This window comes from Schistocerca gregaria, chromosome 4 (genome assembly GCF_023897955.1).
Source record: "Schistocerca gregaria isolate iqSchGreg1 chromosome 4, iqSchGreg1.2, whole genome shotgun sequence".
In the NCBI taxonomy this organism is placed as follows: Eukaryota; Metazoa; Arthropoda; class Insecta; order Orthoptera; family Acrididae; genus Schistocerca; species Schistocerca gregaria.
This window is the reverse complement of record NC_064923.1, coordinates 253,439,527-253,451,446: the sequence shown is the minus strand read 5'-3', so window position 1 is coordinate 253,451,446 and position 11,920 is coordinate 253,439,527. Positions and strand designations below refer to the sequence as shown.

At 43.9% G+C, this 11,920-nt stretch overlaps 1 pseudogene; it reads left to right on the top strand.

The window, feature by feature from the left end:
• The first annotated feature begins 6,504 nt into the window (after positions 1–6,504).
• Positions 6,505–6,622, top strand: LOC126268326 (5S ribosomal RNA; annotated as a pseudogene).
• The last annotated feature ends 5,298 nt before the right edge of the window (positions 6,623–11,920 follow it).

Below are 11,920 nucleotides of genomic sequence, written 5' to 3'. Positions count from 1 at the left end.
ATATACTGAAGTTCGTAGAGAATTCCTTGTGAGGCAAACTGAGGAGCTATTTGATTGAGAAGTAGGGGCTCCGGTCTCGGTAACTGACCTACGGCCGGGAGAGCGGTGTGCTGACCACATGCCCCTTCATATCCGCATCCAGTGACGCCTGTGGGCTGAGGATGACACGGAGGCCGGTCGGTACCGTTGGGCCTTCATGGCCTGTTCGGGAGGAGATTAGTTTAGTTTTAGTAGAGAATTCGAGCCCACTGCTTTCTTTATTCTTTAAACCACATTTCATCAGCTAAAAGTACCACCTGACGGAATCACAAAGACAATGTATTTCATTTTCTACTCTGCAAATACGTGGCCCAACCACATTAATGTGTTCGACATCAACGTGCAATCAACGCCCACAGACGGCAGGAAGGAGCGCTACCTATGGAAGCAGTATAAGGCTTATTGGGGAAGGCGGACAACAGTGCAGCCTTTGTCGTAACGAGGAAGCCAAGCGATTTATCTGACTTCCAAAAGGGCATGATCATTGGCTTTCGGGCCAAGGGTGGAAGCATTTCCGAAAACAGTTGAGTTTGTAAACTGTTCACGTGCCGCCGTGGGTAAAGTATACCGTGCGTAACAGAAAGACGCTACCTACAACTGGCGTCGAGGCAGCTGTTGTGCACCACGGGCCATAGATTTAAGTGGTTGTTGTTGTTGTTGGTTGGGGTTGAAGGAACCAAACAACAAGGTCATCAGTCCCTTGTTTCAAATGTGGTCCATTCCGATAGTGTGACTTCTCAGAAAAGTCAGAACGATAAAAGGGAAAAGGCTAAAAAATGTAAAAGGGCAGTCATGTTGTCAGTGATAAAAACAAAATGACGTAAGGCAGCAAGAGAGCGAACCCAACGCTATTCTAGAGGCAGGAAACATCCCACCTCGGAAGCAGCAGAGGCAAAACCACCTGCGACCTAAAAGGCGCAACCGCTAAAATGGAGAAGTGCGAATGGGAAAAGGAGACTAACCAAGCCTAAAAAATGATAAAAACAGAGTAAAAATGTAAGAAAAAAGGATCTCGGCCAGGGAGGGGAGTCGGGAATCTCCAGACACGGCTTACAGTGGGAGACACCCTAACACTCGCCGCCCTGCCCCAACACCAGAGAGATTAAAAACCTTTGAACTGAGAATAAAAACCACTTTCCCGGAGAAAACCGATAACCAGGTCTACCACCCGGGAATCGTCAGCCAACATCAAATGCGAAGTGCGGGGAGTCTGTATTTAGCACGCAGAGCCAAAAGAAGGGGCATTCAACCAAAATGTGGGCTACTGACTGGAAGGCTCCACAACCACAAAGTAGGGGTGGCTCATCACGGAAAAGAAAACCATGGGTCAGCCTGGTATGGCCAAGGCGGAGACGACACGGTGTGGTGAGTCCTTTCGGGAGAGGTGAAAGGAAGAACGCAATAGGCCTGGTGTCACCTTAATCGCATGAAGTTTATTAGACAGGGAAGTAGCCCTCCAAGAGTTGGTCCATGATTGGGCGAAGTGGGATTTGATGTGAAGCCGTAAATCCGCTGCAGGAGGGGTTACAGAAAACGGGGGGTAAGTGACTGCTCCCCCAGCCAAACGATCAGGGAGCTCATTACCCGGGATATCCACATGGCCACGGACCCAAGGGAAGTCCACGGAACAAGCAGCACGGTGAAGATCAGCGAGATGGTCATGGATGGCAGAGACCAAGGGATGGCGCAAAAAACACCGGCCAACAGCCAGAAGGCCACTCATTGAGTCCGTACATAACAAAACGCGGGACTGTTAATAAAGGTAAGGGCCCAGGAAATTGCCATCAATTCCGCAGTAAACACCCCACATGTAGGTGGCAGCAGATGATTTTCCGTTCCAAGAGAGGACGTGAAAGCATATACCACATGATTTAGAGCCATCAGTGTAAAAAAACAACAGTATCCAGAAACTACCATAAAATTCGGCGGAAAAAGGAACGGAACACCATCGGGGGGAAGGAATCTTTCGGACCTTGGCAGAGATCCATCCAAGGTCGAGGCCGAGGAACTAATCAAGGGTGGGGGGGGGGGGGGGGAGGAGGGAGCGAGGAAGACAGGACAAAGAAGGAAGCTGAAAATCACGGCAAAGAGACGCAAGGCGGAGTCCAACCGGTAAACCTGCCCGAGGGCGGGAATCAGGTGGGCGGCGTCCATGGTCATGGAACAGGATAAATAGGAAGGATGAGTGGGAGAGGAATGGACAGCGAGTGCATAAGACACCAGAAGCTGGGACCGTCGAACAGAAAAGGGGGGGGGGGGGGATCCAGCTTCAACCAGGAGACTATCAACAGGGCTAGTAGGGAAGGCACGATGGTGGACTGGATCCAGCACGTGCAGATTTAAGTGGTGAATGACGGCTACAGTGATGTGCGCAGGTGAATAGATGTGTAACTGTTGAGCAACGGACCTCCCATATGAACTAAAGGGACTACCAACAGGGGCCCCTCAACGACCGTTCAACGAACGTGGCTGCGTACGGGCCTCCAGAGCAGGTGCATGGTTCGCGCAACCACGTTCACCGTTGTTCATCAGCGACGACGGCTGGCGGGCCAGTACCGCAACCGGACGTTCCTGAGTGGCCTCGGATGGCATTTTCAGATTAATCACGTTTTATGCTTTATCGGACAATGCCCGTTGGTGTGTATAGCGTAAACGTCTGGAAGCAGACATTCTGCATTGAATCGTCGGCAGGGTCCAGGCCAGAGAAGGAAGTGATATGGTCTGGGGAATGCTTTCGTGGCATTGCCTGCGCGATCCCGTCATTCTTGACTGCAGGTATGTATCTTACCTTGGAGACCACACCCACCTCTACATGCAGTCTGTTTTTCCGTGACATGACCTCATCTACGAGCGTGACGATCAACGTGTCATACAGCGTGGCTCGAAGAGTAGCAGGACTAATTAACTCCCCGGATTTAAACATAATCAAGAATCTGTGGGACCTCCTCGGGCAGGCTCTTCGTGCCATGGATCCTCAACCGAGAAACCTATCGCAGCTGGCCAGGGTACTAGAGTGCATGATGCGCAGCGGCTCGCGCTGGAAAAGTAAGTTATTCAGGCTTTTGACACGTAGTCACATTAATATGACTGGAAAGTGTAATAGAAAATCAAAAACGGTACTGAGTAAGAGCTTGCGGTTGCCTGTCCTGAACAGAACAAATGCTGGTCAAGAGTTTCCGCTCGACGCAGGCACCACGTACTAACATTCTGACGGCAGCCAGCATCTGTGCACATGTTCGAGATGATTCGCGGTTGGACCCGTGATCTATAGGGCACGTTTCAGCATTCGCACTGACTACCATAAAATTATCTATTATTGTCGTTTGATTTTCCGCTGTAAATATCTTCTAGAAACCGAATGACCACAGTGCAGTAACAACAACAGTGTGATCATTGTCAACGCAGAATATGACGCAATAACTACTCAGCTATGGAATCTATCATAGCCGCCAGGTTTTACCTGCAAAAGACAGAACATGAAAAAAAATAGTTATGCATAAGTTCCTGGCGCTTTTGTTTGTTGTAGAATCTCACAGGTCGTTGTGAGTGTACTTGTAGTTTTTCGTTTGTGAGTGTAATATTTCTGCTGCGGTGACGCACTGAACGTTGCACATTTGAAAGCTATGAAGAGTGTTGTTTAAGCGACAGAAAACTGTGCTCAAAATGAAAAAAAAGACTAATGTTTCTGATTTATTGTTCCATTGGAGTGTTCGTAAGTCAGGGGTGTAAAGGGGGAGGGGGGGGGGGGAGGTAGGCGGTGCATCCAGTTCCTAACATTTGTGCTACGTAGAGAAGTATCGTTTTGGAGAGAATTATTCGTCATATTCAATAGAAAAGGTTCAAAAGTCAAGGAATTATGGGAGGATTGAAGATCAGTATTTTAACGCCCTGTCGAAGTCATTTGGAGATGGGGCAGGGAACGTGGGAAAGTAAACAGGCTGTGTCCTCTGAAAGAAACCGTCCCATCGTTTACACTAAGCAGTTTAGGGAAATCGTGGTAAATCCAGATCAGGATGACCGGCTTGTTGAGCATACCTATCGAACATGTTTACGTGTATAAAGTCATGGTGACTGTATGAAAAGAAATTATTGGTCGAGTCCTAACAAAAACACCGTAACAGACCGCCGTTGCCCACAACAATAATGTTATGCATCTCGTGGCACAAAGATGGTGTTGTGTACTATGAATTGCTTCCAGAGGTGTGTCCATCGTAGTTCTTGTTGTCAACAACTAAAACGCCTTGAAGTGAGGTTGTGACAAAAACAATGGCGAACACTGCATCAAGAGTTGCTGCTGCGAGGTAACGCCCACCACATTCTGTCATTCTTCTGATCCTGCTTTATGTTGTGTTCAGCAAATTAACGGAGAAATTACGCAATGTACTAATGCACACGAATTACAGTTCCTCATCGTAATCTTACTACAAAAGTCTTTTTGAATAAAACAAAATAACTATAAAAAGAGTATGCCCAAATCGCCAGTGATTAGCATGACACTCGAAATAGTCCGTGCCTACAAGCAGTGCACAGTCATACTGGAGTAGTATTACACGGCTGCCACAAAAGTATGCAAAAGATGCAGCAGGGGCAGAAACATAACGAAATCCAGTTAACAAATTATTCAGTGACACACTTAAGTCAATACAGTTGTGTAATCACAAGAAACCAAAATTTATCTCAGCACAAACAGAACAGCCAAGCATCAACAAGCCCAGTTCTTCGTGGTTTTCAACATCAGATCTACTGGGTACTAACACTTCATCCCTCAGCTACTGGACAAGGACAGGAAATATTTCTTCTTCTTTAGTACAGTGATCGCTAAGACAGAGAAGTGGTAACGAAAAGGAGATATTAGTTGTACTTTCTACCTAGAACGAACTACCTGGACTCAGAAACACAAATTTAGTAACTCTGTGTCTTTTCTTAAGTGAGGATCATTCGAAATCTTTAACTGCAATTACAAAAAAAGTCAGATAAATATAGCAGGATTAACCTCAGCCATATCACGAAGTAAACCGACGGTTAGAGAGTTGTTAGACAGAAACGAGGTTGTTGCCACATCTCAGGCCTGTGGCAGGAAGTACAGCGTTTCCACAGATGATATGTTTCTTGAGTGTTTCATACTTGTACTTCAAGTTATGGAGCAGGCAGCTGCCGTGTTAACTATACGAATAAACCATGAATCTTATTGAAATATCTGTAACTAGAGTCGGTGCTGAAGCATAGATATTACCAATTTTCATAGTCACCGACTGCAACCTAAACACCATGTATTAAGATCAGAGGTGATATTTGGGCGACCCTATTTCTCAGTTGCTGTCATAATATATATTTTTTTTATTTCTGTCTTACACGTATTGCGAAATGAAAACCTCATTTGACAGGCACATTTCAACAGCAACTCTTCATTGCGTCGTTGTACACTGAGATGAACCGGCGTAGAGCAGCAACTGGATGTGGCATGGACTCAACAGGTCGTTCGAAGTCCCCTGTAGAAACTTTGACCCGTGCTGTCTCTATAGCCGTCCATAATTGCGAAAGTGTTGCCGGGTGCAGCATTTTGAGCACGAACTGACCTCATGATTATGTCCTAGAAATATTCGATGGCATTTATGTCGGGCGATTTGCGTGACCAAATCATTTGTTCGAGTTGTTCAGAATGTTCTTCAATTGTGGGCCGGTGACATGGCACACTGTCATCCATAAAAATTTCATCGTTGTTTGGGTGCATGAAGGGCATGAATGCCTGCAAATGGTCTCCTAGTAGCAGAACATAACCATTTTCAGTCAATAACAAGTTTAGTTGAAACAGAGAGCATTCCATGCGAGTACAGCCCACACCGTTATGGAGGCACGACCAGCTTTCGCAATGGGTTGTTGACAACTTCGGTCAATGGTCTCGTGGCATCTGCGCTACACTCGAACTCTGCCATCAGGTCTTACCAACTGAAATTGGGAATCATCTGACAGGCCACGATTTCTCTGTCGTCTACGATCGAACTGATGTGGTCACGATCCCAGGAGAGGCGCTGCATGCGATATCGTGCTGTTAGCAAAGGCACTCGCATTGACATAACGAATACGTTCGTCGTACGACCCACATTGACTTTTGCTCTTATTTCGCGTAATGTTGCTTGTCGGAACTCTACGCAAACTCTGCTGACATCAATCGTTAACTGAAGGCCGTCGGGCACTGTGATCTCTGTGGTGAGAAGTAATGTCTGAAATTTGCTAATCTAGGCACAGTCTTGACACTGTCGATCTTGGATTGTTGAATTCCCTAAGGATTTCCGAAAAGGAATGTCCCATGCGTCTAGCTCCAACTACCGCTCTCGCGATCAAAGTCTTGTTACTTCATTTCTTCCGGCGATAATTACGTCGGAAAAGTTTCGACATGGCTCATCTGAGTACAAATGACAGATCCTCCACTGCACTGCCCTTTTATACCAGGTGTACGCAATCTGTGCCAACGGCCTTGCCGCAGTGGTAACACCGGTTCCCGTCAGATCACCAAAGATAAGCACTGTCGGGCTGGGCCTGCACTTGGATGGGTGACCGTCCGGCCTGCCGAGCGCTGTTGGCAAGCGGGGTGCACTCAGCTCTTGTGAGGCAAACTGAGGAGCTACTTGATTGAAAAGTTGCGGCTCCGGTCTCGCAAACTGACATACTGCCGGGAGAGCGGTGTGCTGACCACGTGCCCCTCCATATCCGCAGTTGGTGACGATTTTGGGTGAGGATGACACGGCGGCCGGTCGGTTCCGTTGGGTCTTTACAGCCTGTTCGGGCGGAGTGTAGTAGGTGGTTAGGTGGTTAGTGTTTAACGTCCCGTAGACAACGAGGCCATTAGAGACGGAGCGCAATCTCGGTTTTAGGGAAAGATTGGGAAGGAAATCGGCCGTGCCCTTTCAAAGGAACCATCCCGGCATTTGCCTGAAACGATTTAGGGAAATCACGGAAAACCTAAATCAGGATGGTTGGAGAGGCGATTGAACCGCGTCCTTCCGAATGCGAGTCCAGTGTGCTAACAACTGCGCCACCTCGGTCGGAGTGTAGTAGTAGTGCGCCATCTGTACATGTACATTTCCCTGTGCTATGACTTTTGTCACTGCAGTGTAATTTATAATTAATCTCTGATGGGAAAGAATTACTCAAATATATGTTAACTGTTTCAACGCCTAGGACCCCCATTTATTATACACGTTCTCCGTCTTCGCTGATATACAGACTGTTTAGCTTTCTATTATTCTCTTATGTGAATATAAATTCCTTCTGGGTCTACTACTATTTTTGCCTCACTTTGTCAAGCACCAACTGCGGGGGCACACTGCGTGTTGGCGGCGTTACATTGGACACAGTAGAGGAAGCTTCAGTGTGTGTGGTATGGCGCAGTTAAAGCTCCCTCTACGAGCACAAATGGAAAGAAAAGGAGACACAATTTTCTAAAATATTTTTCAAGAATTTTTAAATTTTTTTAGTGTAATTATTTTAAATTATTTGCGTGATCATTATTTACGTGTTAGGCGTATGAACTTTTTCTTAATTTTAATCAGTTTTCTGCCGAGAGAGGGCATTTTTCAATCTTACTAGCTTTCTACTAATTAGATTTCTTGAAAAACGCAGAGTAAATTCCTTGCAGGCTAGTGCCTTTATAGTTATTACAGGGAAATTGTAGTTCTTTGCCGACAAGCGACGGGTTACTTTAACTGTAGTAAATGGCATGTTTAAAATTGTAACTATTTTTTAATATTTAAAGTCTTGCAAACATAAGTTTTGAGTCAACTGTCATTTAAATTTGCTTAACAGGTCTGACGAAGGACTTTTGGCCAGAAACCCATTATTTAAAAATTAAGGAAACCAATCTGAAGACTGAAATTAATATTTTCTGGGCAAATAAGGATCGCAGACATCACCTAATGATGACAATGTCTAGTTTTGTTGACTATAATGAGCCCAATGATGGCAGCCTACTGATGAAATGTGTCATGCTAGTAAATAATTCTAAATTTCATAAATTAGTTTTAACACTAGTAATGAACACAAGTATATTTTTCAGTGTCACTACGCAAAGAACTAGGACATTTCTAAATAAAATATCGTCTGTGGAATAAGAGATGTCCAGAGGAAATTATTTAGGCTAGGTTTAAAACTTGGTTTGTAATCTGTCAGGAATTTTATGTTATCAGGCAAACGATAAATACTTTTTCTTGATGCATACTGAACGTCTTTCTGAGCCGCTGTAAATGTTTGGTTTTGTTGTGACAGACTGTGATGGAGTACTCTAACTATATATTTAAGCAAATTTTTTTAGTGTGGTCTTGTATCTCAGACAAAAAGTCATTCCCCATCAAAACATTGATAAAGGAATTCATCTGACTACGAAATTAGACAAGTATCTCAATTAACTCATGTTATTACACGTAAAATCAAAGAAATGATTTAACTGTCATTGAAGATAATAAGCTAATGCCTTGGCCAGTCTGGAGAACAAATCTGGAATTTAATTCAAATTAAAGCTTATCTGGGTAAAACATTTACATCCACAGAAGTCGCACTATAATTGCTGAAGAACATAAAATACTAGAGAAGAGTAAGCGTGTGTGTCTATTGTCGGAGTTGAATGCATGTGGAACCTCTGGCTACAGAATGAAGACTGAAATTACCGAACATCCTTGAAAATGAGTCGACTTTCCCTAAAGTTCGCCTCTTTGCTGCAGGTGGATGTTACCATAACAGTCTGCAGGTGGTGATGAAGTGGCAGAAGTCTGGAACCGCGCGACCGCTACGGTCACAGGTTCGAATCCTGCCTCGGGCATGGATGTGTGTGATGTCCTTAGGTTAGTTAGGTTTAAGTAGTTCTAAGTTCTAGGGGACTAATGACCTCAGAAGTTAAGTCCCATAGTGCTCAGAGCCATTTGCCCCATTTTTTTCTGGTTCCAGGTGGGTAAGTAGATATTAAATTGGCGCCTCCGTGGTTTATAGGCCGGGTCTTTGATTAATAAACAAAGCATCCTAGGGCTCAGGTTCAAAACTCGACATCACTCAAATTCTGATTAATAATTACCATTGGCGGCCGTAGACTTCCGGCACAAAAAGTCACCCTAATTCTGTCAACGGTCTTGTCAAAGAGGGCGGAGGAGCGGACATAGGTCCAGGGCACTCTGTTGTCCCGGGTGTGGCAGACTGCCCCTAATGGCTGAAAAATCAGCAATGGTCAACGGCATGAGGATGCAGAAGGCAATGGAAACCACTGCATTAAAGACACACAACGTGTATCCACAAGATATATCACCTGTAACAGAAAAAAAAGTCACGATGATCTCTCCATTGGCAAAAGATTCCTAAATAGTTTCCCTTTCGGATCTCCCAGTGGGAACTGCCAAGGGTGAGATGATCACGAGAAAAAGATTGAATAACCAACGAAAGGATAGCTTTCTAAGAGTCGGAACGTGGGATGTCAGAAGTTTGAATGTGACAGGGAAACTGGAAAATCTGAAAATGCAGAGGCTTACTCTACATATAGCAGGGGTCAGTGAAGTGAACTTGAAAGAGGACAAGGATTTCTGGTCAGAAGAGTATAGTGTAATATTAACAGCAGTAGAAAATGATATAATGGGAGTAGAATTCGTTATGAATAGGAATGAAGGGCAGGGAGTGTGTTACTGTGAACAGTTCAGTGATAGACTTGTTCTTGTCAGAATCGACAGCAAACAAAAACCGGCAACGATAGTTTAGGTATACATGCCGACCTTGCACGCTGAATATGAAGAAATAGCGAAAGTATATGAGGATATTGGAAGGGTAATACAGTAAGTAAATGGAAATCAAAATTTAATAGTCATGGGGGACTGGAATACAATTTTAGGGTCAGGAGCAGAAGAAACGGTTATAAGAGACTATGGGCTTCAGACAAGGAATGAAAGAGGAGGAGGACTAATTGAGTTCCGTTTCAAATTGAAGCTAGTAATAGCTAATACTCTATTCATGAATCACAAGAGGAGGAGGTATACTTAGAAAAAAGGCCTGGTAATACGGGAAGGTTTCAGTTAGATTAGATCATGATCAGACACAGATTCCGAAATCCGGTACTGGATTCTAAGACTTACCTAGGAGCAGAGATAGACTCAGATCACAGTTTACTAGTGATGAAGAGTAGGCTGAAGATCAAGGGGTTAGTCAGGAAGAACCAATACGCAAAGAGGTGGGATATGGAAGTATTAAGAAATGACGAGATTCGCTTGAAGTTCGCAAAGGCTATAGATACAGCAATAGCGAATAGCTCAGTAGGCATTACAGTTGAAGAGGAATGGACATCTCTAAAAAAGGTAATCACAGAGTTGGAAAGAAAAACATAGGTACAAAGAAGGTACCTGTGAAGAAAGCATGGGTAACAGACGAAATACGTAACTTGATCGATGAAAGATGTGAGTACAAAAATGTTTAAGGAAATTCAGGAACACAGAAATACAAGTCGCTGAGGAATGAAATAAACAGGAAGCGAAGGGAAGCTAAGAGGAAATGGGTGCATGAAAAATCTGAAAAAATCATAAAAGAAATAATTGTCGGAAGGACTGACTCAGCATATAGTAAAGTAAAAAAAACCTTCGTGAAATTAAATGCAAGGGTGATAACATTAAGAGTGCAACCGGGAATTTCACTATTGTATGCAGAGGAGAGAACGGATACGCGAAAAGAGTACACTGAAGGCCTGTATAATCGGGAAGATTTGTCTGATGTGATAGAAACAGTAGTCGATTTAGGACAGATAGGAGATCCAGTATTAGAATCAGAATTTAAGAGAACTTTGGATGACTTAAGACCAAATAAGCCTGAAGGAATAGAATATATTCCATTGGAATTTTTAAAATTGTAGTGGAAGTGGCAATAAATTGACTATTGGCTTTGGTGCGTCGGATGTGTACCATCTGACTTTCGGGAAAATACCGTCAACCCTATTCCGAAGATTGCAAGAGCTGACAAGTGCGAGAATTATCGCACAATCAGCTTAACAGCTCATGCATCCAAGTTGCTGACAAGAATAATGTACAGAAGAATGAAAAATAAAATTGAGAATGTGTTGGATGACTATCATTTTGGCTTTAGAACAGGTAAAGGCACCAGAGAGGCAATTCAGACGTTGCGGTTGATAATGGAAGCAAGAGTAAAGAAAAATCAAGACACGTTCATAGCATTTATCGACCTTGAAAACGCGTTCGACTATGTAAAATGGTTCAAGACGTTCTAAATTCTGAGAAAATAGGGATATGCTATAGGGAGAAGCGTGTAATATACAATATGTACAAGACCCAAGAGGAAGTAATAAAAGTACACTCCAAAAACAAGTACTCGGGTTAGCATGGACTGTGGGAAAACAGGAACAAAAGAGTATCGAAACATTTGCGATGTGATGCTACATACGAATGTTGAAAATTAAATGGACTGATAAGGTAAAGAATGAGAAGATCTGCGCAGAATCGGAGAGGAAAGAAACATGTGGAAAACACTGATAAGGAGAAGGGACAGGTTGATAGGACATCTGTTAAGACATGAGGCTGAGCTTGGCACAGGAAAGAAACTGGTAGCGGGCCCCATCAAACTAGTTAGAAGACTGATGACTGAAAAGAAATCTAGTTACGAACTTCTTTAGACTTGGCGCTCTGAAAAGCGTTGAAAAGTGTCTGCGTTCATGAGCTGGCCAATATAACTGGAGCATAGCTGTATTCTTTACTCCCACTTCTCAATTATTTACGTTAATGAATACTATCCGTTTTTACATTTCCTTAAACGTTTGGTCTTGGCAGGATCTGAGCACGGAGTCGGTGTCTCAGGATCCTCAAAAGAGCTCTAGACTTCCTGTTCCCATTCCACTCTATAAAATTTTATC